Source organism: Lontra canadensis, unplaced genomic scaffold (assembly GCF_010015895.1).
Source record: "Lontra canadensis isolate GAN:19392208 unplaced genomic scaffold, GSC_riverotter_1.0 scaffold1, whole genome shotgun sequence".
NCBI classification, from domain to species: Eukaryota; Metazoa; Chordata; class Mammalia; order Carnivora; family Mustelidae; genus Lontra; species Lontra canadensis.
The window spans coordinates 118,105,108-118,129,402 of NW_022630995.1; the positions used below are offsets into that span (position 1 = coordinate 118,105,108).

The 24,295-nt window shown below is 36.7% G+C and overlaps 1 protein-coding gene across 9 annotated transcripts in view; it reads left to right on the plus strand.

Moving 5' to 3' along the window:
- The first annotated feature begins 2,553 nt into the window (after window positions 1-2,553).
- Window positions 2,554-24,295, plus strand: part of MAPK10 (mitogen-activated protein kinase 10) — a 323,875-nt gene continuing 302,133 nt past the window's right edge. The window contains exons 1-3 of one of the 9 annotated variants that reach the window (XM_032862259.1): window positions 2,567-3,047; window positions 8,193-8,307; window positions 8,447-8,553. The gene's annotated coding sequence lies outside the window, so the exon portion shown is untranslated. Of the gene's footprint in view, window positions 3,048-4,438; window positions 4,462-4,903; window positions 5,033-5,820; window positions 5,843-8,192; window positions 8,308-8,446; window positions 8,554-24,295 lie in introns of those variants that run through there. The other 8 variants (XM_032862324.1, XM_032862314.1, XM_032862248.1 and 5 more) reach the window with 8 other exon arrangements.

Genomic DNA, 24,295 nt, shown 5'->3' on the forward strand with positions numbered 1-24,295 from the left:
ATTAACTTTTTTATATTTTAAGGAATAAACTCAAAAAACCATTTTGATCATCTAAATATTAGAGAAATGAGTTGGTTGAGAATTAAAGCTCTAAATAGTAAAATCTACCTCCAAATCTATGAACAATATTGGTATCTATTATTCTTGATAAATTGTGTCATCAAGAATAAATACCTAATGGAAGAAAATGGTTGGTTTTAACCTATTCTTAGTTGACATTCTTTTTTATTGCTGAATAGTATACTACTATATGAATATATCATAATTTATTCATTTTCCTGTTGGTGCACTTTGAGTTGTTTCTAATTTTTACCAATTATAAATAAAGCTGGCATACACATTTATGTACAAGTTTTTTTTTTTAAATGGAAATATGTTTCTATTCTCTTGGGTGACTATCAATAGAATTGTTGAGTCATACTGTAGGTATATGGTTATCATTAAAAAGAAAAGAACAACACTGCCAAACCATTTTTTCAATGTAGTTTTATCATTTTATACTTACACCATTAATGTAGGAGAGTTCTGGTTTCTCTATATTTTAGCCAGTATTTAGTGTTGTTAGTCTTTTTAAATTTTTGTCATTTTATGGGTATAAAATGGCATTGATTGCAGTTTTAATTTGCATTTCTCTGATGACTAATGATGCTGAACACTTTTTAATGTGCTTATCGACTATTTATAAATCTCCCTTGTCAAGTGCCTACTCAGACATTAAGAAAAATTATTTTATCATTGAGTTGTAGGATATTTTTATATAATCTAGAATTTGTATTTGAATTTCATAGTATCATATAACTATATCAAGAGTATTTTCAGCTGTTTATCAGGATTATTTTCTTTTAGTCTGTGGCTTGTCTCTTTCATTTCCTTAATGGTGACTTGAATAAATGGAAGCTTTTAATTTTGATCAAGTCTATTTTTTTTTTTCTATTATGGTGCTTTCTCTGTCCCAAGAAATCTTTGCTTACTCCAAGATGAGAAAGTAATTTTCCTTCTACAAGATGTATTTTATCCTAATAGCTTTATAGATTTTAGCTTTTATGTTTCAGTGCATAATTTATTTCTAATTTTTGTGTTCGCAATGTAAGGTAAGAGTCCTATTTTTTTTTCATTGATATCCAGTTATTAAATATTAACTTTTGATATCAAAGCTTAGAATGCAATAACTTAAAACCATGAATGCTAATTATATTATACTATAAAGTTGCTTGGCTAATCAATAGATATTTTTGCTTGTGACATGGTTTTCTTATAGATAGACCCATTGCCAAGACTAATAGTTAATAACCGATTCCTGTTCAACTTGAAATTAGAGTAAAACAATATCCAAAACCTTTTCTTGGCCAATAGATTAAAAAGACAGAAAAATTCATGTAAGCCTTTTTTCCCCAGATTCCCTCCTGAAAAAAATAACAGCGGCAACGTTGAAAACAAAAGCTGAAGTAGTCCCACACAGTTTTATGATCTTTTAGTGTCTACGATCACTACTTGGTTTATATCTGTTGCATATTATATCTTTTCTCTTAACATATGGAAGAAGGCCCTTCTTCATGTAAATATGCTAGTTCTAAAACAATGCACAAAGATATAAAACTCAGCATTACTTGGTGTCAATGTTTAGAAACCCACCGCAAAGTTGTTTAAGCAAAAAAGAAATTTGATTAGATAATGTAACTTGAGAATCCAAGGGCTGAGGCTTGTTAGGTCAAATGTGAATTGAAAATTTTCTTTGTGTAAAGAAAATATTTTAAAAAGATTAAAGAAATTTGGTTAATTTTTTTTTTCAGTAGTAGAAGTGGTTAATTGTCTTCTTTCTAAAAGAGTCTGTTACTTGTAGATGCTAAAACTGTATGGAGATTTAAAAATATATTCTAACAGTCAACAGCAGGGCAAATTACTTAAATAAAATAGAGGTATTTGCCCCAGATAGTAATAATATGGTTTGTATCATTGTTCCAGAGAATAATCTGCAATAGAAAAAAAACAACCCTTGGTTTGTTGACTCAGATTAACAGTACTCCTCCCCCCACCCATGTTCTATTTGGAGTGGAAGAATCAGTTTGTTGAGTTTGGTGTAGTAGGTATTAATTTATGATTTTTATAAAAACCAAGGAACGGGAGAAGAGGGCTAGTGCTGTGCAAATGACCTCTGGGATCCGGCTGGGACTCAGATGCTCACTTCTCTGCTGAGGTGATTACCATCCTTGTTTGTTTTGACATTTAGAGAGACTACAAGTCTCACTTTGTGCTGTTTGCAAAAAGCTGAGCTAGTTGAAAAACAGAGATTGACTGTATTTCTTCCGGTGTTTTGGTCTGCAGGCGTTTGTTCCTCAGCCCTGCGGTGTACAGGGCCAGGGCTGCATGGAGCAGATTGTTTCTCTGGGTTGTGCCGACGGGCTGCTGATGTCGTAGTTCCTGACAGTGGCTGCCAGCAAACCTCATTCCTTTCCATTTTGCCTGGTCTTCATTTCACCGGAAAACACAGCAGCTGTAGCCGCACACAGACTTTTTCCTCTTTTCCTTTCCCCCTCTCACCCCTCCCTAGACCTCTCTGGGCTTTGACGTCATGTGTGCTCCTTTCGGTTGCCATAGCAACCCCATTCCCCAAGCCCTCTGTCTGTCTCCTCTGGTAGGTTCCACAATGGTACAGGCAGCATCACGCTGCACAATGGTTTCCAGGCAGTGAAAGAGGGTGATTCAGCAAGCCACTCTTCTTCTTCTTCTTTTAAAAAAAAATCCTCCCCTTCTTTTTTTATTTTTATGGGGGTGGGTGGTGCTTGTTATATGCTTACCTTTTTCTTTTCTTTTTTCATTTTTATAATTTTCCTTTTTTCTCCTCACCCCTCAATTCGTCGGGGCTTGAGTGACTTTAAGATTGGGTTTTCTTGGAAATCACCTGTCTATCATTAATTTTAAACCATTTCCCCACCTCCAAAGAATCTATTCCTTATTACAATTTGGAATGTGGTTAATGAAAAACAAGTAGGGAGGATTTCTGGGGCAAACACTGCTGGATCAGGATCGTAGTTCTCAAGCACGGAATGGTAGGTGGCTCTTTGCTCCTTCTGGGTTCTAACCTGTTTTTTGGAGGGTGGGGTGATGCCTATTAATTGCTCCTGGTGGGGTGGGAGAGCGAGCATGGGAAAAGTGGGAGTGATGGGATGGAAAGCAGGTTTATGAAGTGAAGTACCTCTGAGGCAAGAAGCCACCAGCCTTTCCTTCTGTGTGGAGCAGCTCCCCAGACTTGGGCGTGTGGAAACCTTCGTGTTTGGAGTGAGGGTTGGCAGAGGGTGGGAGGGAGCTTTCTTATTGTGACCAGGGGTTTTTAGACCAATGCAGAGCTACAGAAGGGAAGAGAAAAACAGCGGGGGAGAGAGGAAGAGAGTGGGGGGAGAGAGAGAGAGAGACAGAGAGACAGAGAACAGCTGTGCTTGTTAGAAGTGCTGACCTCAGTCCTATATCTAAGAAATGCTCTGGGTTCCATAAAAAATTAAAAAATCACGTCTTTAAGTATGCATTTATGTTTACTTCCTGAGAGGTGTAATTTAAATAAATATTTTGGATCATATTTATTTATAGTAGAGAATGGTATTTATATATCTTAGTTGCAAAACTAATAACCTTACTGTTGCAGAGACATTCTAGGCTAAATACAGGCCAGGGAGAGGAACACAGGACAGGGGTCAGGTAAGAGATTAGAAGAAACATTGGCATTGCAGTAGCATAGGTAAGGGGTCCCTTTAAGAAAGTGATCTCCTAGTCACAGCAGGCAGCATTTTTTTTTTTTTTTTTTTAATGGCAGGGTTCCCATATTCTGTGCTGGGATACTGTGTCCCCTAGAAATGTCAGATCTCTTTTGGGAAAAAAATATCAGAAACGAGCATGGCAATATACTTACCAGAATTTATGCTTTTGTGCCTGCAGCAAAATAAATGTGATTTATTAGAAAATCTTCGAGTACATTCAAGGTTAGAGATTGTTTAAGAAAAATTATATATGTATTTTTTTTTCCCCTCCACATTTAAATCTAGAGTCTGTCTCTGCTTTTACCTTCTGACACTTAACTTCCCTGGGTACTGCCTTTTAGCTGTAGAAAAAGAATGGCTTATCCCATGGCAGGAGGCTCCGAAGGAATCACAAGGCTGTTTACATGGGCTGTCTTTGCTGCAGAGCCCTCCAGGGTCTGTGCAGCAGCCCTGCGTGCTGCTGGGGGGTTGACAGCAACTTTTATGAACAACCAGAAAGAGGCAGGCTAAGTCATGGGACAGAACACAGTTCAGAGGCAAGGAAAATAAGTACACTCAGCAGTGCAAGCCCACGGTCTGATTTCTCCCTCTATCCCTCGTCTGCTAGCTGTCAGACCCTGGAGGATCTTACAGAATGCTGATCAACATATCAAAAATGGTTGCAGGAATGACCACTTCTCTCAGAGAGGCTTCTGTACATGTTCTACCTTAGGTGAGCCTATATGTTGTCAGTACAGATAGCGACGCTCAAGAATGAGCTCACGACCTTCTGACTCTACTTCGGAACCATTGGATTTTAGGGGCCAGACAGCTCGGAGAGAGCAGTTTTGCTGCCTTTGGCATGTATTCCGTTTCCTGCCTCCATCTCACTCTTAATGGACACAGAGTACTGGGTTAGCTTATTTTATTACACAGAGCAAACTGGATTTTCTCTTCCCCACAACGGAACTACAGCAAATCAGATGACAAAGGTGGTATGACCTTACATATGAAACAGTCTTCCTGCTTCCTCATCTGCACATCACTCCCTCCTGTTGTAGAGTAGCTTTAATTTGATGAGCTCCTAGTGTTACAGAATCTTTGCAGTACTGGTTAAAAAAAAATTCTTGATGATGAGGCAGTAAGAAATCATATGTAGAGTGGAAAAATCAGCTGCCTCCAGCTTCCTGCTTGCTTGCCCCAGAACAGCATCTGCTGTTGGGAGAAGTGTGTTTGTCATGCTCGAAGGGGATGTTTGTGAACAGATCCCAGAGGGACCCAGTGTGTTTTGCTGTCATTGTCTGGTATGTCTGTACCTATTAGTATTTAATGGTTTCATGGGACGTGGCCAGTGGTTTTCAAGGTTAGAATGAACTGAGACTTGATTGTGGATGCTAAAAATAAATGTATATTTTTAAGTTGCAGGAAAATTCATAAGATTTCCCTGGTTAATAGATCTTATAAAAATATCATAAGCAAAAGGGATCTGCCTAACCTCAGTAATGTGAAAAAGCCTCCCATGTTTAAAGGTAAAGCATCCCATATTTAAAGGCTTTTTTTTTAAAAAAGCTTGATTGTAGCTTTATGTAAATGAATTTATGTCTTTGGATGTAATCTTAATGAAAAAGTCTTTTAATACTGATGATTAAAAATAAAGACACATTGGGGGCTTTCTTGTTTGTTAAACATGGGGGCAGATGCTCTCCCTTCCTGTTCTCATTCTGGCTTCAGGTCACATTTGCAGCTAAAAGACTTTGCATGGAATTTGTGTGTACAAATCGAATGATTGCTTAGTTACTTATGAGAATAATGGGTCTCAAAGCAAGGGAGCCTTCCTTCAATTAGAAGAAGTAAACAAATTGACACTTAAAATTCTTTCTCCTTTGCCTTTACTATTTCCTTTTGCAGTATTCTTTAAGCTTTTGGTTGGACATTGCAACACTTAAGGAAAAAGAAGCACAAAGTGTCCAGGAATGACAGAAAGGAGTACAATGCTGTATTTGCTGCAGGCAGAGTATTTCCTCCCCACTACACTTGCATCTCTCACACCTTCTTCTGAGGACCACTGACTTGCATAAAGTTGGGCCTGTAGACTACTGGGGGAGTGCTTATTGGTAAAGAAGAGCAATATCCATTTATTTCTTTAGTATATTAAACATATTTATTGCATTATATAAGTCTGAGATGAGACACTGGTGCTGATTCAGATAAAAGATCATGCTGCATATTGATCATTTCTTTTTGAAAGAGAAAATGCAATTGAGAATTGGAGCTTGAATTTTAGAAATTTACCTATATATAGTACCTATTTTCATAGCAAAGTTGTAAGGTTTTGACTAAAGATTTTTCAGTTTGAGTGCATTTTATCCTTAAGAGAAAATCAAGGCAAAGAGGGGGAAAGTGAAAAATCTGTAGTTTTAAGTATTATCCTACCTCTCTCTCCCCATTTCTTATCATGAATCTTGGTAGAAACTCCAAATGGAGAGCTCAGGTAATATTGAAAATCCTTAAACCAAAGAACCTTTTTGGTATGAGACGTAAACTACAAATTTATGCTTATTTTTTTCTTTTTTTAAAGATTTTATTTATTTATTTGACAGAGAGAGAGAGAGAGATCACAAGTAGGCAGAGAGGCAGGCACTGAGAGAGGGGGAAGCAAGCTCCCTGCTGAGCAGAGAGCCTGATGCGGGCCTCGATCCCAGGACCTTGAGACCATGACCTGAACTGAAGGCAGAGGTTTAACCCACTGAGCCACCCAGGCACCCTATACTTATTTTTGATAAAGATTTTTTCTAGTTGAATTGATGTTTTGGTTCCATAATAAGCCACTATGGCCTTTCTCACTGTTCTTATCTCTGAGACGCGAAAGCCATAGGCTTATAGAACTAATGCTCCTAGGAATGGAAATTAAAGTTTTGAATGGAAAAAAAGATGACTGAAGTTACCTTAGAAGCATTCCTAACCCACAGTCGCTCTGAAATCCCATATGGTGTACAGGTGTAAGGTGAAGTTTCCCTACAGAGCCATCAGGCATTTGCAGACTGGCATCCTCAGTAATAAACGGGATTTTTGCTACTGTGTGTGTGTGTTGTAGAAAACAGGAAAAAGATGCTACCACCCAGCAGTGACTTAAAAAATACTAGAAATTCTTTTTAGTGACTTCTCTTCCTAGAAGTAAAACTGCCTCCCGGATTTTGGATGTTAACCTGCCTGGGTCCTCCACATGCTTCCTGAAAATGAGTTTTTTCAAGTAACTGTCCTCTTCTCACAGAAGATCTGAAAGCACTGATAGTGTAGTGAGAGCTCTCATGCCCATTTATCTGGCAAGGTTTTTCAGTGTCTATACTTCTGCCTTCCTAGCACTTATCACACAATACAGTAATGGCCTCTTCCTGTTTCCTGTGTTTAGAGAAAGTATAATCTCTCAGGTACTGACTGTGTCTGTTTGGCACATTATTGGGACACAATAAATATTACTTGGATGAATGTCTTCCGTGTACAGATCTCTGCTAAGTGCAAAGGAAGGAAGAGTTCGGAGCCATTTGGGGAGATGAGGTTAAATAAAGATGGTATATAATCAAGGGCTCTATTAGTAATTTGACAAGAAATAGAACAGGAATTCAGAGGAGAACGAAATACACGTGACATTGGAGGCTACATTGAGATGTCTGGGGACATAGTGGGGAAAGAATTCGTGGTAGTAAATTGTAGGCACCTGACCAGGAAAGGGACTCTTATTTGGAGCAGAGAGGAGGTTTATTTTCGGTCTGATGAACATACTTTCCAAAGTTCTAGAAATAAAAACTTTGATAATAGGTAGGGCATTGGAGACTGGCAAATCTTGGAGAATCTGGTCCAATATAATCTCAAAAAGGAACAGTAACAGATTGAAGTTACAAACCTATTTTTGTAACTAGATCAGATTATGGGAAAGCATACATACAGGTCTGTTTCCAGCTTCAGAACAACTTCAGTTTAGTTTTATTCTATTTCACATACTTCAGAGGTTTGTGAACTTCTCCTACTCCTTTAGTTGGTAGGTATGAAACCCATCATTCCAATGAAATCTTGCATGAAAAGCAGACGGTATAAACATTTAAAAAGCAGACTGTATAAACTGGGACAGTGGAACTGTCCCAGTTGAAGCTGAGTAGGGTGCCTGTATCTCAAAACCAAATCCATATCACAGAGCCAAATACCATGTCAACTAAAGTAATAATTATTAATTGGGCTTATGTTCAGATTTTAAAATATCCAGCTACTCTGGTGTTGGTAACACCAAAGTTCTTGTGCTTGTAATACATTTGGACAGATGAACTACCTTCAGGTGTTTTATTCCCTCATCCTGTGTCCCATCACTTATTTCCAGTTGCCTTTGTCAGTCTTTTGGTTTCCTAAATGCAGATGGGATTCCCATTTAAGTGTTAAGATCAAATTCATTTTGTGTTTTTGCTTTGATTTTAGGCTAGCGTGAGGAACACCAACAGCAGGACCATCTCAGATCTTCATTATGGCAACTCATGCAAGAAGCTGTTGAATTAGAACAATTTCCTATAGATGAGAAACCATACAAGCAGTGGTGAGTCACAAATTTAAAAATGTTCCTTAGCAGAAAACATGTGATCCCCATAAGCACTTTAAATATTGCATGGGATTTAGTATGGATCTGAAGAAATACTATTCTAAATAATTTCAACTAAAGAAGTGAAAATCAACAGGACAGAATGTTTAACTGCTGGTGCCACATAGAGCAGCATGAAGTCTCGCGGTGCATGGGTGCGTTGTAAAACACCACAGTGCTACCACACTCCATGATACCAGTCCGGTAAGACAGCCCTAATGAACAATTTCATGTGCCTGAGTAACAGCTGGTAACAGTGTTTTTCAGTGGCTTTTTAAATTTATGACATAATTCTATATTTTACCAATTCATCCCCTCTGGTAGAAGAATTGGTTCTGAGCTAAATTATAATGTTCAATACCTTTCGGGAAGACACATATACACACATTCTTATGCAAATATATAGGAGTATATAAAGAATGTATATAATATATATATCAATATAACATTTAGATCCTTGGAAATAAGGCAAGAGAAATCATAGGACAGTTTTATAAAATTCAATTCATAGACATTTACCCTACAAATCTTTTTGCTTAATACAATAATATTAAAAATAGATCTAGTTTCTCTGTTAGTTGGGATAATTTTGAAAACTTACTATTTTATAAAAATATCAGCACACACAGGCAGAATTTTTTTTAATCAAATACTTGATGCTTTATAGTCACCAAAGTCAATAATTAACAGACTCCAGCAGAGATGAACCAATCATAATCTGTCAAATAACTTTTTTGAGAAATAGTGCATGACAGTGGTGCTTGTAAGATTCCAGAAGAAGCTGTTTTGTACTAGTGATCAATATATTTCTTTCGTTTGTTTAGTGGCTCATATAACACTGGATAGGTTAGGCTGTCTTGTGAATTAATGCATGAACTATAACTGCAGAAGACTGATGAAATTAACCCTATACTTATTTCACCTCATGATTTTCATTACAGTCTGCTTATAGTGGATATTGAGAACATATATATAATAGTCATCACTGTGCTGTGATTAATCAACATGTATTAAATGCATGTTTGTTATGAAAGAGAATAACATGTTGCCAATAATCAACCATCGTGGATCTAAAGTAAGGTCAATTTTATATGGCTGAATGTGATATTTTGGGTAATGCGCCCCTTCCAGTGATGTAGAAAACATATATTGCCCCATCTTAGACATTTATTCATTAAGCAAACATTTGTTGAAAATCTGTGATGTAGATATTATCCTTAACTCTTGTGATAGTTGAAAGAGATAGTATCTGCCTTAAAGGAGCTTTCAGTCTAAAATGGTGCTTATGATAAAATGTGCCCTTAAGTGGGGTGATTTATTCAAAGAGTGTGTTCCTTACACAGAGCATTCCATGGGTAGATTTGGGGTGTTAAAGGAAGTGCAGCAGAGGAGAGGCTAATACAGATGGCATGGGGAGTTGTCAAGGCAGACTTTCCAAAGGGAGTGGTATGTTAACTGAAAGTTAAGGATAATAAAAAAATAACCAGAGGAAAGGGAGCAGGGGGAATATTCTCCAAGGGTCCAGAAGCTTGGCAGAGTATGATTTTTTATGAGTTCTATGTGTCATTTACTGTGTTAGGGCATAAATGGTGGTGGTGGAAATGAAGCTGAAGAGGGTACAGGAGATATACCATGAAGGATCTCTTAAAGATAAAAAATTTGAATTTTATTCCAAAATGAAGAACTTTTAAAAGACTAAGTAGGAGAATGACATGATCAGGTTTATTATTTAATTGTGAAATATATCATAGACTTAGCAAAGTGTATAAGGCAAATATGGTTTAAAGAACAATTACAAAGCAAACCTCATTTAACTGCCATTCATATTGAGGAATAAATTCCCAGTAAATCCCTATGTTCTCCTTTAGAATCACATTTTCTTCCCCACTAGAGATGACCACTTACTGCTATCCTACCTTTTGTCATACCTGTTCCTTGTTCCCTTGCTTTTCTTTGTAGGCTTTCCATTTTCCAGTCATAGTATATGTATATATGATATATATAATTGAATTTGGTTTGTGTAATATATATATATATATATATATATAAAATATATATTGTTAATCAACTGATTTTGCTAAACATTGTAAGATTTTCCATATTAATGGAAATTAATATAATAATATATATATAATGGAAATTAATATAGTTTATTCATATAATTGTAGTTTAGTCATATAATATAGTTTATTCATATAATTGTTGTATAGTATTCTACTCCGTGAATATACTAAATTTACTTTTCCATTTTACTGTTGGTGAATATTTGGGTTGTTTCTACATTATTTTGCTAGTATGTGTGCATGACCTGAGTTATTTACATATAAAAATAAATAATTTATGTAAATATATTTGTTAAATATTATAAAGATATTTATTATAATTATAAATACATTTATAATAAAGTTATTAAGTTACATATATATATAGTTGCTTGCAGATTCTAATATACATGTGTAAGGGCTTCTTTTGGATAAATATTGAGGAAAGGAAGTACTGAATCTGGGGGTGTGTGCACATTTAGTTTTTCTAGGTAATGCCAGAATATTGTCCCCAAGCAATTATATCAGTTTACACTCTCACCAGCAATATAAGAGAAATTCTATACTCCCCCAACATTTGATTTATAAGTTCTTAAATTTTGCTAATCAAGTGGATATGTAATTGTACTCATAAAAGTATTAATTGGCTTTTTGTTGATTACTAATGAAGAAGAACATCTTTTCATTTTTTATTGGCCATTTGATTTTCTTCTTTTGTGAAGTACTGCTCAAGTGTTTATGAGATTTGTCTTTCAAAATAATAACTAGCATTTACTGAGTTCTTAGGTGAAACGGCATTGTGCTAAGCCCTTTGCAAGTATTTTATCTCCATATCATCCCTATGATTTACAGATAAGGAAATTCAGGGTTAGAGAGGTTAAATAACTTACTAACAGTCACACAGCTAAGAAGCAGTGGGCTTTAGTATTCAATCGCAGGGCTTTCTGACTCCAGACTTCTTCCGTTTTTCAGATAGTGTTTGGGGGAAGATTAGATTGGAGCCAGAGGGAACGCCTAAGGTGTGGGAATCCAATTTAAAAATCATAGGAACATAATCCAAAGAATCACCAATAAAATATAAATACAAAGCAACTGGACTCAGTAATGAATGTCATGGGTGAGGAAGAGGTAGGACATATAAAAAGTCTCCAGTTTTAATACCTGTTCGCTAGGCAGAGTCAATATTATTTATATGCTGTATATTTATATTCCAGTTGTTGTGGTAGATTTTAAAAATTATGATTCTATGATTCAATAAGAAATGAATTTAGTTCAGGGGACCATAAAATTTAGGGTAAAGAGACCACAGTGTTTATTTGGATCAACTCTTCACTGTTTTAAAATGTGGAACTTGGTGTGAAAAGAGTTTTAAATGCCTTGCTTAAGCATACATGTTGCTGAGTGTCAGATGAAGAATAGATAGCAGGCCTACAAAGAATACAAAGGAGTAACAACTTTCCTGATTTTTAAATTAATAGGTGAAGATACAGTCAATTTATCTGCTAAACATTTTTTTAAGTCAGTTGCCTTGTCATCATTGTTAGCAGGTTTATTTAATGTGGCCTAGAATGTTATCTTCTTGCCCTTGATTCTACCATTGAAACCACCAGATCTGATTTGCAGTTGTTACCAACTGCAAATTGTTACTGTTGTTACCAACTGCAAGTTGTTACTGCCCTACTTATTTTGATGTACTCCATTGCCTATGTAATAAATTTCTTTCACATTAACATGTACAGCATTCCCATCCATCTCCATTTTAGGAACTGATAATTTTTTGAATTGCTTGGAGATGCTAATGTGCTTCATTCTCATAACACACACTCAAGTGTTTCTTACCTCTGTGATACTTCATACTGTCTATCTTGTCTAAATTCATTCCACCCAACTTTTAGTTAGTCATTTGCCATCTTTTAAGACCTTTGCAGACCAACAGCATGGGCACCATCTGGGGCTTGATAGAAAAGCAGTGTGTCAAGTCCCACCCAGATCTCTTGACTCCAAATCTTTCAAACAAGATTCACAGGTGATTTAAATTTTGAGAGGTTCTGCTGAGACTTACTCTAGATTTCATTAGGTGTTATCTCCTTCCAGAAATGTTTCCTGACTCCTCCTAGTGGCATTCCTTTCTAGTGTTCTCACAGTAGCCAAGGTATATCTATCTCATTGCATTACCATGATGTTTTATTAACTATTTATATATCTGTCTCTGCAACTTACTTGTGAGTAATTTGACTCAGATCTAATTATCTTTGAGTTTTCCATCCCTAGCACAGTGCCTGATACATGATAGCATTACACAAATGTAATGTTTTTTGAGTGATAGATGAAAGAAAGAAAAAAGAGCAAGAGGGAGACACATAGAAAGATAGAAACAGGCAGAAAAGATAAAATCACAAGCAGAAAAGACACACAGCCAAAGGACTACATAGAGAAGTAACTAGACTACAAAAAATTATGCTGTCGGTATAGACTGGAAAGCAGCCTCACAGAGAGTCTACAGTCTTATTTAAGTAGACTGAGTAATAAATATGAATATTGTTGGCCAACTCCCTCAGCAGCAAAGAATACCTTAATTTCTCATATAAAAACAGTATAGTTTTATGGTTATTGTTTTTGTTGAGCAAATTTTATCAAAATTTGTTTTATTTTCCTAAACAAAGTATTCTACTTAACTAGTCAGAGACTGTTCCGAATATTATGTGAATGTGGATAGTGGATTCAGGTTTGTTTTGAAGCTGTGGGGACGGAAATAAGAGACCAGTGAGTAGAAAGTAGGCATGATACATAAAAGACCTTTCTGGTGATTAGAATTATCTGCAAGTTTGTGCTTTTAGAAGAATAGCAAATTTTCCAGCATTGCAAGTATTTAACCATCTTCATGGCTGACCAAATATTAAGAACATTTTAGAGGTGTTACTACTTGATGGGGAAGATTGAAGTCAATGACCTCTACAGTCTAGGGTTCTTATGAATTACGAGTCTAGTGTTGTTCAGAGTAGTGCAGGAAGAATGGAGGTTATAATAAAGATTATAATAGTGGATAACATTTATTGAGTGATTTTTTTGTGCCACTCACTGTTCAAAGCACTTTGCATGCACTAATTCACTGAATCCTCACAGAAATCCTACTGAGTGTTTCCGTTTTACAAATGATGACACTGAAGCCTGGGAGCTTTCATAACTTGCCCTTGGTCATGCAACTAATGTTGGTTGAGTCCATGGAGTCCAACTTGGGAGCACTTCTTTTTTTTAACCACTGTGTCGAATCCTTCTTAGTATTAAAGGTGAAAGTTGGACTGACTAGAGCCTTAAAACATTGATGTGGTTTGAATTCCGAGAAAGTGTAAAAACAGGAATTCCAAGAAGTGATAATAGCATAATCAAAGTAAAGAGAGATAGAAATGAACATAACAGGTTTGTGGAACCAAATACATTATAAATGAGATGAATAAGAGGATATTCAGAAATTTGTTATTATAGTGCAATATTGTCTTGTTTTTCAATGGCTGCAAGTTACCAAGATGGGAAGCCAAGTCCTTATGACTTTTTCACCCTCATAAAACCAACATAACTAGCCCCCATACTGTATAAAAATTTAAAGGCTTTTCACCAATTGGTGGAACTTCAGTCTATATCTCCTAGGAAAATGGATTTGGGACTGTCACTGTTTGAGAGGACCTAAATAATTTGATGTCATACCAGGAAAAAATAATGTTGTCTTTACAAGTTGGCACTTTACTGGAGCTTATTTGAAGAGTGAGTTAACATTAATTTTACCATATCTCAGATCCTTCATAGAGAATTCCAGGTATTTCAAGAACCACTGCTAGAGGAAGTACTATTAAAATAGAAGTATGAGATCTTAATGAAAATTTGGTTAACATAAGAAATATTTTCAGATTAGGGCTGGTTGAAAAATTTAGTCTATACATAAGCAGATTCATAACATGTGATAACCTATATTTATAGTGCAGATACCAAAAATATCTGCTGGATACTTCAAAGTTTTCTTTTTAATTGTACTTTTGGAAGTTGTAGGTGATTTGTTTGTTCTTTAAAGGCCCACTTTAAATTTAAATCAAATTTAGATTTGAGAGTGGATAACTTTGACAATATTGTCTTTAGAAAATCCTTTATAAATCTTAAGAATCAGAATAATTCTGCCTTGAAATTTAGTTTAATAAGATTTAAAGCTATTGTACTTCCCAACTGCCCCCAAAAAAGGTTGAATAAAATATGTTGGGCAAAAACTGCAAGTTTTTGAAATAGTGGGTAGAAAACAAATTAAACTGTTTTTCATCTTTTGTGAATTTCAGCTACATATATCATGTCACATGTCTGTTGACTGTCCTCTTGCCAAGCAGATTCGGGTCAGCAATGTGGAATGTCACAGGCAATCAAATCTCATATGTTGAGTTTCTTTTCTAGTCTTGGTTCTGAGTATAGATGTCTGACTCTGTGTTATAATTTAAGGAGCCAAACACCCTTTTGTTCTCTGCTTCTAAACCTGATATAGTATGTGAAATTCCCACTTACTTCTCTGGTTGAACACTGTTCCTATTAAAATAGTCATGTTATGAAGTAAATTGGTTGGTTAGCTAACCTGGGAAGCTAAAACTTGAATTACGGTGTGAATTGGTGATAATGGATGTTGAATCATGGATAACAACCACACTTGGATTAATGTCTTAACACATTAAACTAAAAGATTAAAGGAAGGGGATATATGGGAAAGAATTTTATATGGAGAGGGAATCAAGATTGGTGTCAAAGACAGTACCTTTTTTTTTTTGTAATATCCAACATTTCCTCAGTGCTTGCTCATTGCCAAGCTGTGTCCTCAGCCATTTACATGAATTAACTCATTTGAGATGAGGGTCTTACGTGATAGCTGTTATTAGTATTCTCGTTTAACAGATGAGGAAATTGAGCACAGAGAAGTAACTTGTGCAAGGTGACCTATGAGCCCTGGAATTGAGATTCAAGCCCAGAGAGGTTCAAAACTCATTGTTCCACTGCCCTCCTAGTTGACAATAGTGGTGCAGAAGGGTGTTTGGTTGTTGGTGTCTAGTACACAGTAGGTGTTTAGTGAATGGTGAATAAGTGTTTGAGGCCTTTGTATGTTGACTGCCCAGACTAAAGGCAGGCAAGTCACACAGATCAGCTACTAAAAAGGGTGAAATTTCCTATTTGTTAAACTTATCTCTAGAAAATGTTTTTCTAGAGTCTCCAGTCCTGTGTATCGTTTTTCCAGTACTGCTCTAGACTCACCTCTTGACTTTCCAGAGAGGAGGAACAGCCTTTGTTTCCCTGACTGGCTCTGTGTCACTTTCTTATTGCCATCTCTTCTTCAGGCTGACATAGCTTTTCCCTAAGTTTCCGTCTCCCTCTCTTCTGCGCCTTCCCCACTGTCACTGTGATTCTATCTGGAAAACTTCTCCTATCCTTCAAGGTCTGGTTCACACCCACTGCCCTCTGGGAACTCTTGCCCAACTATCATTCCCACTCCTTCATTCTCCCAAATTGAAATATGTCTAAATAATATATATCCAACAAAGTGGTATGGGCTTTAGTGCCAGACACCTGGCTTTCAGTCTGCTTCTGCCACACTGTGGAAGTTTCCCTGCCAGGGCCCTATTTTCCCCACATAGGACGTGCCCCCGGATCTTTTATCAAGACAGTACTTTGCTAGGGGTTTAGCAGATTATTTAAAAATTCTCATCATGTAGTTTCTGGGAAAGGAAGAGACCTTGATGTTAGGTTCTCATCCTGGCTGTGTCACTAATTAATATTCCTTTGGGCAAGTCTTAACCTAGCTGAGCTTCAACTGTGTATGAAGGAGTTTTGATAGATGATGTTTAAATTTCTTTTTAACTGTGAAAACTCTGTGTATTAAATTGTACAGATTGAATTAAAGCATGGGATAATACCCAAAAGACCAGGGCTAGTGGACTACCTTAGTAGTGAGGGTAGACTTGGCCTGTGAAGGGACCTCATGAGAATGGAAAGCAGCTTCATAGACAACCGGAAGGGAAGAATAGGCCAGATGGAGGTTTATAAGGGTCTTGAAGACAGACTTTCCATGCCCAAGTTTGCTCTAACCCAACCTCTTTAATTATCTTTAGCTTCACATTGTCACTCTAAATCAAAAGATAAGATATTTGAATTATAGGAAGTCACTTCTAATTATTGAGACTTTATTATCCATAAAGAAGATAACTTATGCACAAGGCAACCAAATGATTGCATCTACTTTCCAGATTTGTATCTTTCTTTTTATCTTAAAGTTATCTGTTGTTATCAAAGGGCTATTATATACAAATGTTTGCTCATTGATTTACTAATGAGGGACTCTTTAAAAATTTGCCCTTAAAAATTATGGTCTCTAAACTGTACTGGGATTTTCCAGCATGTCAGTTGAAACTATTGGCATTTTGATTACCTTAGATATCATATCAATACAAGAGATTTGGATAAGGGTTAATGGATATTTTCAATGGGCAGATTACCGTGGTAGAATCTTTGAAGAATGAGTAAGACACAATTCTTCCCTCTCGCCAACTCTTCTTTCCTTTTCCTCCCTCCCTTCCTTCCTTCCCTCTCCCTCAAATATTTACTGGTTGCCTCTTCTGGGCTAGGTGCAGCAGCAACAAAGATAAACTCTATTTAGCCTCTGCCCTTAAGCAGCTCACTACCAAACTTGGGGTCTTTATATGGGGAGAGAAAGGGGAAATACTTGTAAATAAATGAATCCTCACATAGGATAGTTGCTTTAATAGATATTGAGTTCAGGGAGCAGTCAATTACAAACTCAACTGCTCAATTGGGATTCTGCAGAGAGACATGAGTCTCAGTGTTCTGTAGCAGCAGTGCTCAGACTTTGTGGTCTCATGATCCTTTTACGCTCTTGAAAATTATTAACCACAAGCTTTGGTTTATGTGGGTTATACTCATTGGTATTTACTGTATTAGAAATTAAGACAAAAGTTTAGAATATTCATGTAATTCATGTATGAATTAGCAATAGTAAACCCATTACATGTTAACATAATGTATCTTTTTATGAAAACTACTTTTTACTGAACAGAAATAGTATAGTTACAAATGGTATTGTTTTACATTTTTGTGAATCTGTTTTATGATTAGTTTAAAAGAAGATAGCTGAATTATTTTTATATACTTATGGCTTTAATCTGTTGTTATAAAACACATCATGTAGTCTCTGGAAGACTTTACTGTACATTTTAGAGTAAATGAGAATGATGACAACAAACTGTATCTTTACATTATTGGAATTAGTTTTGACTTCAGGAAGCCCCCTTAAAGGGTCTTGGGGGTCTTCAGGAGGTCTTGTGTACTATAACTTGAGAACACCAAAAAGCATCTACTGTATATAATGCATTAACTTCTTTTATGCATCTAGAATGGTATGTACTACTTTAAAAAAAACAAAACATAGTGTGCTTGGTTAGTCACAGGAGGAACTCCAGATGTGAAAGTCTATAAGACTGTAACCTCCATGAAGGCAGAGAGATCATTTCTCTTTTTCACTCATTACCCATCACAGGATCTGACACATAGGTGACTTTTCTGGGAATCTCAGTGATAGAATATTTTATTTTACTTTAAAGATTTTATTTATTTATTTGACAGAGAGAGATCACAAGTAGGCAGAGAGGCAGGCAGAGAAAGAGGGGGAAGCAGGATCCCCTCTGAGCAGAGAGCCCTTTGCAGGACTCAATCCCAGGACCCTGGGATCATGACCTGAGCCAAAGACAGAGGCTTAACCCACTGAGCCACCCAGGTGCCCTGACAGAGTATTTTAATAAGATAGACGTACTTTCACAAGTCACTATAGACCTAGGAAGAATATGGTGAGTGCCACAAATAAAGGTTAAGTGTGTGTTGTGGAGTTGGAGGGAGAGGCCATTTTTAACTGAGGTATTAGAAGGAAGTCCTGGAGGAGAGGGCATTGGAGTAGAGTTGTGAAGATAATTTTGGTAGTCAGTGTTGGAATTGGCAAGGTTACTTCTAGAAGAGGAAATACAATGAGCAAGGACCAGAGTGGGTTTGGGGTTCAGAAGTTTAGGTTTGTGTAATTTAGAGATGGAGGACATGCCAGTTAGAGATATGGTGGACAAAATAGATTAGGGACAGACTGAGGAGATTGTGAGTGATCTATGAAGGAATTTTTAGTCTGTCTTTATAGATAATGAGGAGCTATTGCTATTTTTTGAGCAGGCTTAAGTAAATGATTTTGGCAGCAATGTTGAGAGTAGTTTGGAAAAGAGAGAGGATGGAAGCAGGATGAGCAGTTAGAGGGAGGAAAGGAATGATAATCCAGTTTGAAGAAGAGATAGTAAGAACCAGAATAAGTGGAAAGGGATCCAGTAGATAGGAAGGTCTCTGGATTTTAGGTAATTTGGAGTTAGAAGTTATGAAAGAGTGCTTCAGTCAGTAAGGAAGGGAACTACTGAGTTCTTTATGATTTCATTATAAGCCAAACCACAGTATTAATAAGCAGTTTTACACAGGTCCTTGGGCTTTGGTTTTTCCATATGTAGAATATAGAAATGGATTGCTTGCCTATTTGTGTCACAAGAGTCCATGTAAGGATAAATGAGCTCTTTTGACAGAAAGGCACTCTGTTAATCTAAGCCATCAATAATAAAAATGAGAATGTTTGCCAGGTGCTTTTGCTCCTGTTTTGAAGGCTGCTATGTAAATATGAAATACAGCCTGGACCTGTTGTCACTGTTAATAATAGTAAAGTCATTACCACAAAATGCCTATGCAGCAAAATTGTTCTCTGTCAATTCCAAAGTGAGAAGATGAAGCCATGCATGGAAGTCCATTCTCTTTTGTTTATTATGAATTTTGCTTACTGTAAACGATTTTCCTGATTAGTAGAGAAGTCATTTTAATAGTATTTGGATTTCATTTTATCTCATTATTTGCATCCTTCTTTTCTGGTCAGGTTTTCCATCATTATCAGGGCCCTCATTATCCTGACTTTTCTCTGTGCACATGGAATAGCATTTGCTATATCAGTACTTGTATCTGTGCTCTTGTTAACTGTGGCTCCTTTCATTAATTTAAAACATAGCTATATGATATGGTGGTCAAGCATGTAAACTCCAGAGTTAGATTGCTTGGGTTTAAATCCAAATTCTGTTACTTCGTATGAGATCCTGGTTAAGAATGTTACTAATAATGGTGCTGATCTCATAAGGCCATTGCGAAGGTAATGAACGAAAAGAACAAAGCATTAAGTGCTCAGTAACTGCAAGGTTTTGTTTTGGTTTGGGTCAAATTTATTATCATTATCATCAACATGTCTTTTTCCTCATCAGGATCCCTTTCCATACCTTTTTATTTTCTTAAATTTTATTTTATTTCTTTTTTGAGTGTTCCAAGATTCATTGTTTATGCACCACACCCAGTGCTCCATGCAATACGCACCCTCCTTAATACCCACCATCAGGCTCACCCAACCCCCCTATCCTCATCCCCTCCAAAACCCTCAGTTTGTTTCATAGAGTCCACAGTCTCTCATGGTTTGTCTCCCCCTCCGACTTCCCCCAACTCCAACTTGTATCAACATGGGTGGGACTGGAGGAGATAATGCTGAGTGAAATAAGTCAAGCAGAGAGATTCAATTATCATATGGTTTCATTTAATTGTGGAGCATAAGGAATAACACGGGGTCAATCAATCACCTTTTCTTTACTGAGAATAACATTTCTTAGTATTTGAAGAGTATTGAAGAATTTCCCAAATTTTAAATTTTACTTATTTTCCATATATCTGCCTTTCTATCTTTTTCTCTCTCTTATTGGGTTTTCTTGTATCTAACAAATCAAGTACTTAATTCTGCTGTGAATATAAGGGATCCAATAACTTGTTCTAACCATCGGACTGGTATTATTTCCCATGGCACACTGCTGTACTCCAACACAGTTTTCCTGTAAAGAGAATTTTTTTGCCATCTTCCTTTTTTACTGTAGTATTTTACTCATTCTGTTCTCCAGATCTGTAACAGTCTGTTTCTCTCCTTGCTATTGATCATGTCTCTAAAGGCACTTTCCTATATTAGCTCAGATTCACTAAGATCTATGTGGTGCATATATCACGCCGTGGATATACAGTGCATGGCTGGGGCTACAACAGAAACTGTTCTGCTCACCAAACCAAGGCTCGTTTTTTAATTTATGTAAGTACTTTAAGAGTTTTTAGATGACTGTGGTCCTGCTTAGCATTTAGTCAGTTGTTAAATATCTATTACTATTGTTAAGTAATGTTCATCAATTCCTGTGAGTTTTGGTCAAATATATCATTGGCAGATTCTTCTCTTGTTGTGGTTTCTTGGACTGAGTATTCATCCATTATTTCTCTCTACATTGTCTCTAACTTCTATGGGACAAAAACCAAGTGAAGGCAATGATGTTGCTTCCTATGAAAAGTTGATTCATATTTGTTAATAGTGAACCTATTCAAATTATAGGGGGGTGGAATGAAAATGACTTTTGAAAATAGCTGCTAACAGAGGAGGAAAAATGATTGGGTAGTAAGGCAAATCAGAATACATTAGCATTTAATCAGCTTCTTCTTTTACTATTCCAGTATTGAGTATCTGGCTCAATCAGAACCTGTTTAGAAATTGTAGAAATTGTTTAGATGAATATACAAGGAGGGAGTTTCCCTTTTGGAAATCGTGATACTCAAACTGCTACTAGGTCACTGAGATTTCAATCTAGCACCTTGGCTTTACCTATATTTCAGAATGGGGTACACTTACTTTAGCCATCTGTTAGTTGTGTGATCTTCCATGTTACCTAGTGTCGGGTCTCTGTGTTCTCATCTGTAAAATGAGACCAACAAAATCATCTGTCTCATAAGGTAGTTCTGAGAACTTAAATTAATTTTCACAAGAGATATAAGATGTAAGAGATATAAAGTTATTAGAATAGTGCCTGGCACATAACAAAATTTCAATACCTATTAGCAAGTATTGTTACCTACCTGAAATAGTATGGTGGTTTAGAGCTTGATTCTGTAATCAGATAGCTAGGTTTGAGTTCTAACTCCATCGCTTATTGCTTGGGTAATTTTGGACTCCTCTTATAACTTCTCTGATCCTCTGTTTCATTTTCAGTTCAGACAATGGTGATATCTACTTCACAGTGTTTATGTGAGGAGTAAATGAAAATCATTTAGTATTGTTTTCATTGGCTATTAGCTATTTTTTTTTAATCCTTATGACACATCTAGTAATTATAATTATAAATACTTACAGACTACTTAGTCTGAGCCAGGCAATATCACAAGTACATTCTATATATTATCTCATTTATTCTTCATAATACTCACAATGACGTAGGTACTATTGTTATTATACCCATTTTACAGATGAGCAAATTGAGGCACAAAGAGGTTAGGCAACATGTTCAAGCTATAACAGTGAGTGACAGAGCAGAATCTGTAAACTTCTGCATTGTACTTTATTGCCCCTTATGAAAATAAAGAAAAAATTTGAATATGATGCCTGGAGATTAAAATTAGGCTGTCAGGCTAATGATTGAGGTTTTCACTGTGTCCTATCCTCTTTCAACCTCAACTCTGTTCATATAGTGACATAAACCTGGTTAAAATGAAGGTTAGGAAGTAACACTAAAGAAGAAAAGAAGGTTAGATGGCATCGTGAGAGGGGAACCTGAATTCTCTGTGGTTATGTAAGGGAGTGAAGTCTCCAGTCTTTAATACCCAAGATAAGATCCTGCTGTCTTGGGGATGCAGTGAGAGCAGGGTTTACACAAAGACTTTTGGTCATATTTCACTTCAACTTCTTCCCTTCCTGGCTGTTTGCCTCAGTCACTACATGACACTGTCTGAGGCCCCAAGCAACTGTGCACATTTGCCATTTCTTACCTTTTAGTTTTTAAAATCTTATGTTGTTGGGATTGATGTTCTGGTGACAGTTGAGATGACTTTGGTCTGCAACCCTGCTCTTACATCCTGTATGGTATATGGTATAGTAGTCACTGACAGCAGGGCATGGCGCCCAAGGGTTTCCTCTTTCCAGCCACACAGATCAGATCCATATTTCCAATCTGACACTGGGAAAGCTATGGAAAAGGTAGAGAACTGGGGAATGTAAGAAAAAAATGGTCTATAAAATAGTACTCTGCTCTTTTTGTAAGTGAGATGATGTACATGGACATGGTTTTCAGATTCTCATTTTCCCTGCAAATGTAACATTACAAAATAATTTCTATAGACATTCTGAGAAGAAGAAAAGCAAGGAATTAGTCAAGGAAAGTAAGGAGAAGAGGAGGTGTTTCATTATTTGTTAAATAAAGTATAGACTGGGGGTGCCTGGGTGGCTCAGTTGTTAAGCATCTGCCTTCGGCTCATGTCATGATCCCAGGGTCCTGGGATCATGCCCTGCCTCTGGCTCCCTGGTCAGCAGGAAGCCTGCTTCTCCCTCTCCCACTCCCTCAGCTTGTGTTCCCTTTCTCACTGTGTCTGTTTCTGTCAAATAAATAAATAAAATCTTAAAAAAAAAAAAAGGAAGTACAGACTGGAATGGAGGAAACTGGAATCTGAGCAATTGGACTGTTGGAAAATGCAAATAGATATTGGAAATGCATATATGTGAAGGGTAAAATGACCAGCCTGATGTGTTGGAATATTTGGGCAAACCAGTGGGGGCTTGAATGCCAGGCAGAGGATTCTAGATGATATCCAGTTGGCCTCAGGCCATCCCCAGCATCAGGGCTTTCAACCCAGAAACAGATTCGCAGGGTAACACAGAAAATTAAAAAGCAAGATTTTCTTTTATTGTGTGTGATGTAGCAGTGGTGGATTACTTGATAGCTCTTGATCTAGGCATTGATACAATGGCTGTTTGTCGTAGTCCTTCTTTCTTCCTGGGTTGCAAGCTTGGTCTAGATTATCCATTCATGTTGCGGGTAGATGCCACCATCTAAAGGACCCAGAATTCTCATTATTTCTTTCCATTTCCCAACTCTCTCTCTGGTGTGAGACAATTTGTTCTTTATGACTCTGAAACACAAAGGGGCTTATTACACACTTTCTTCTGGATATCCACTCATGTAAGTGTGAACAGAGACCTTGAGCAGTTTCTGAGGAGCCCCCATCTGAAGTGATTCAGATATGATTTGCCTTTCTGAGTTGATCAGAGTGACTGTCAACTCCTGTAACTAGTGCAGAAACTGCTTCTGAATTTGGTTTATGATGAGACTTCTAGCTACATTAAACTTACTGTGCAGGAATAAAGGCATCTGCAGGTATTGTTAGGACAGATTTGGTTTCATTTATTCCTTCAATAAATATTTATCGAACACTACTGTGTGCCAGGTTCCTTTGTAGCTGTGGGGATGCTGTAATGAATATAATAGATTAAATAGATTAAAAGATCATCCCTGGCTTCAAGAGTCCTTTCTGGTTGAAACAGACAGACAATACATCAGATGGATAACTAAGATATATTGTATATTAGTTGGAGGAAATTGTCAGAAGAATATTAAAGTGGGAGGGTCGTTATGGAGTATGGTGTAGGGTTTTGATTTTAACTATGGTGACCAGGGAAGGCATCTCCAGAAAGTCATGGAACAAAGACCTTATTTCATATGTCTTCATAGGCTTGTGTTCTCCCTCTTTGTAATTCCACGTTTGTCCCTTCTGAAGTTATATACTTAATAAAAGTGAAAGCACTTCCTGGATAAATGTTCTACGCCTTATCTTCTTGGATAAGACCTTTTATGTAAGGGTTTGTCGGTAGATCAAGATTTGCTTGGTAGATCCTCCAAACAAATCTTAAGAATCATTTACAGGAGAAAAAAGGGTTGTCAAATTAAGTTAAATCATTTAATTCTGAT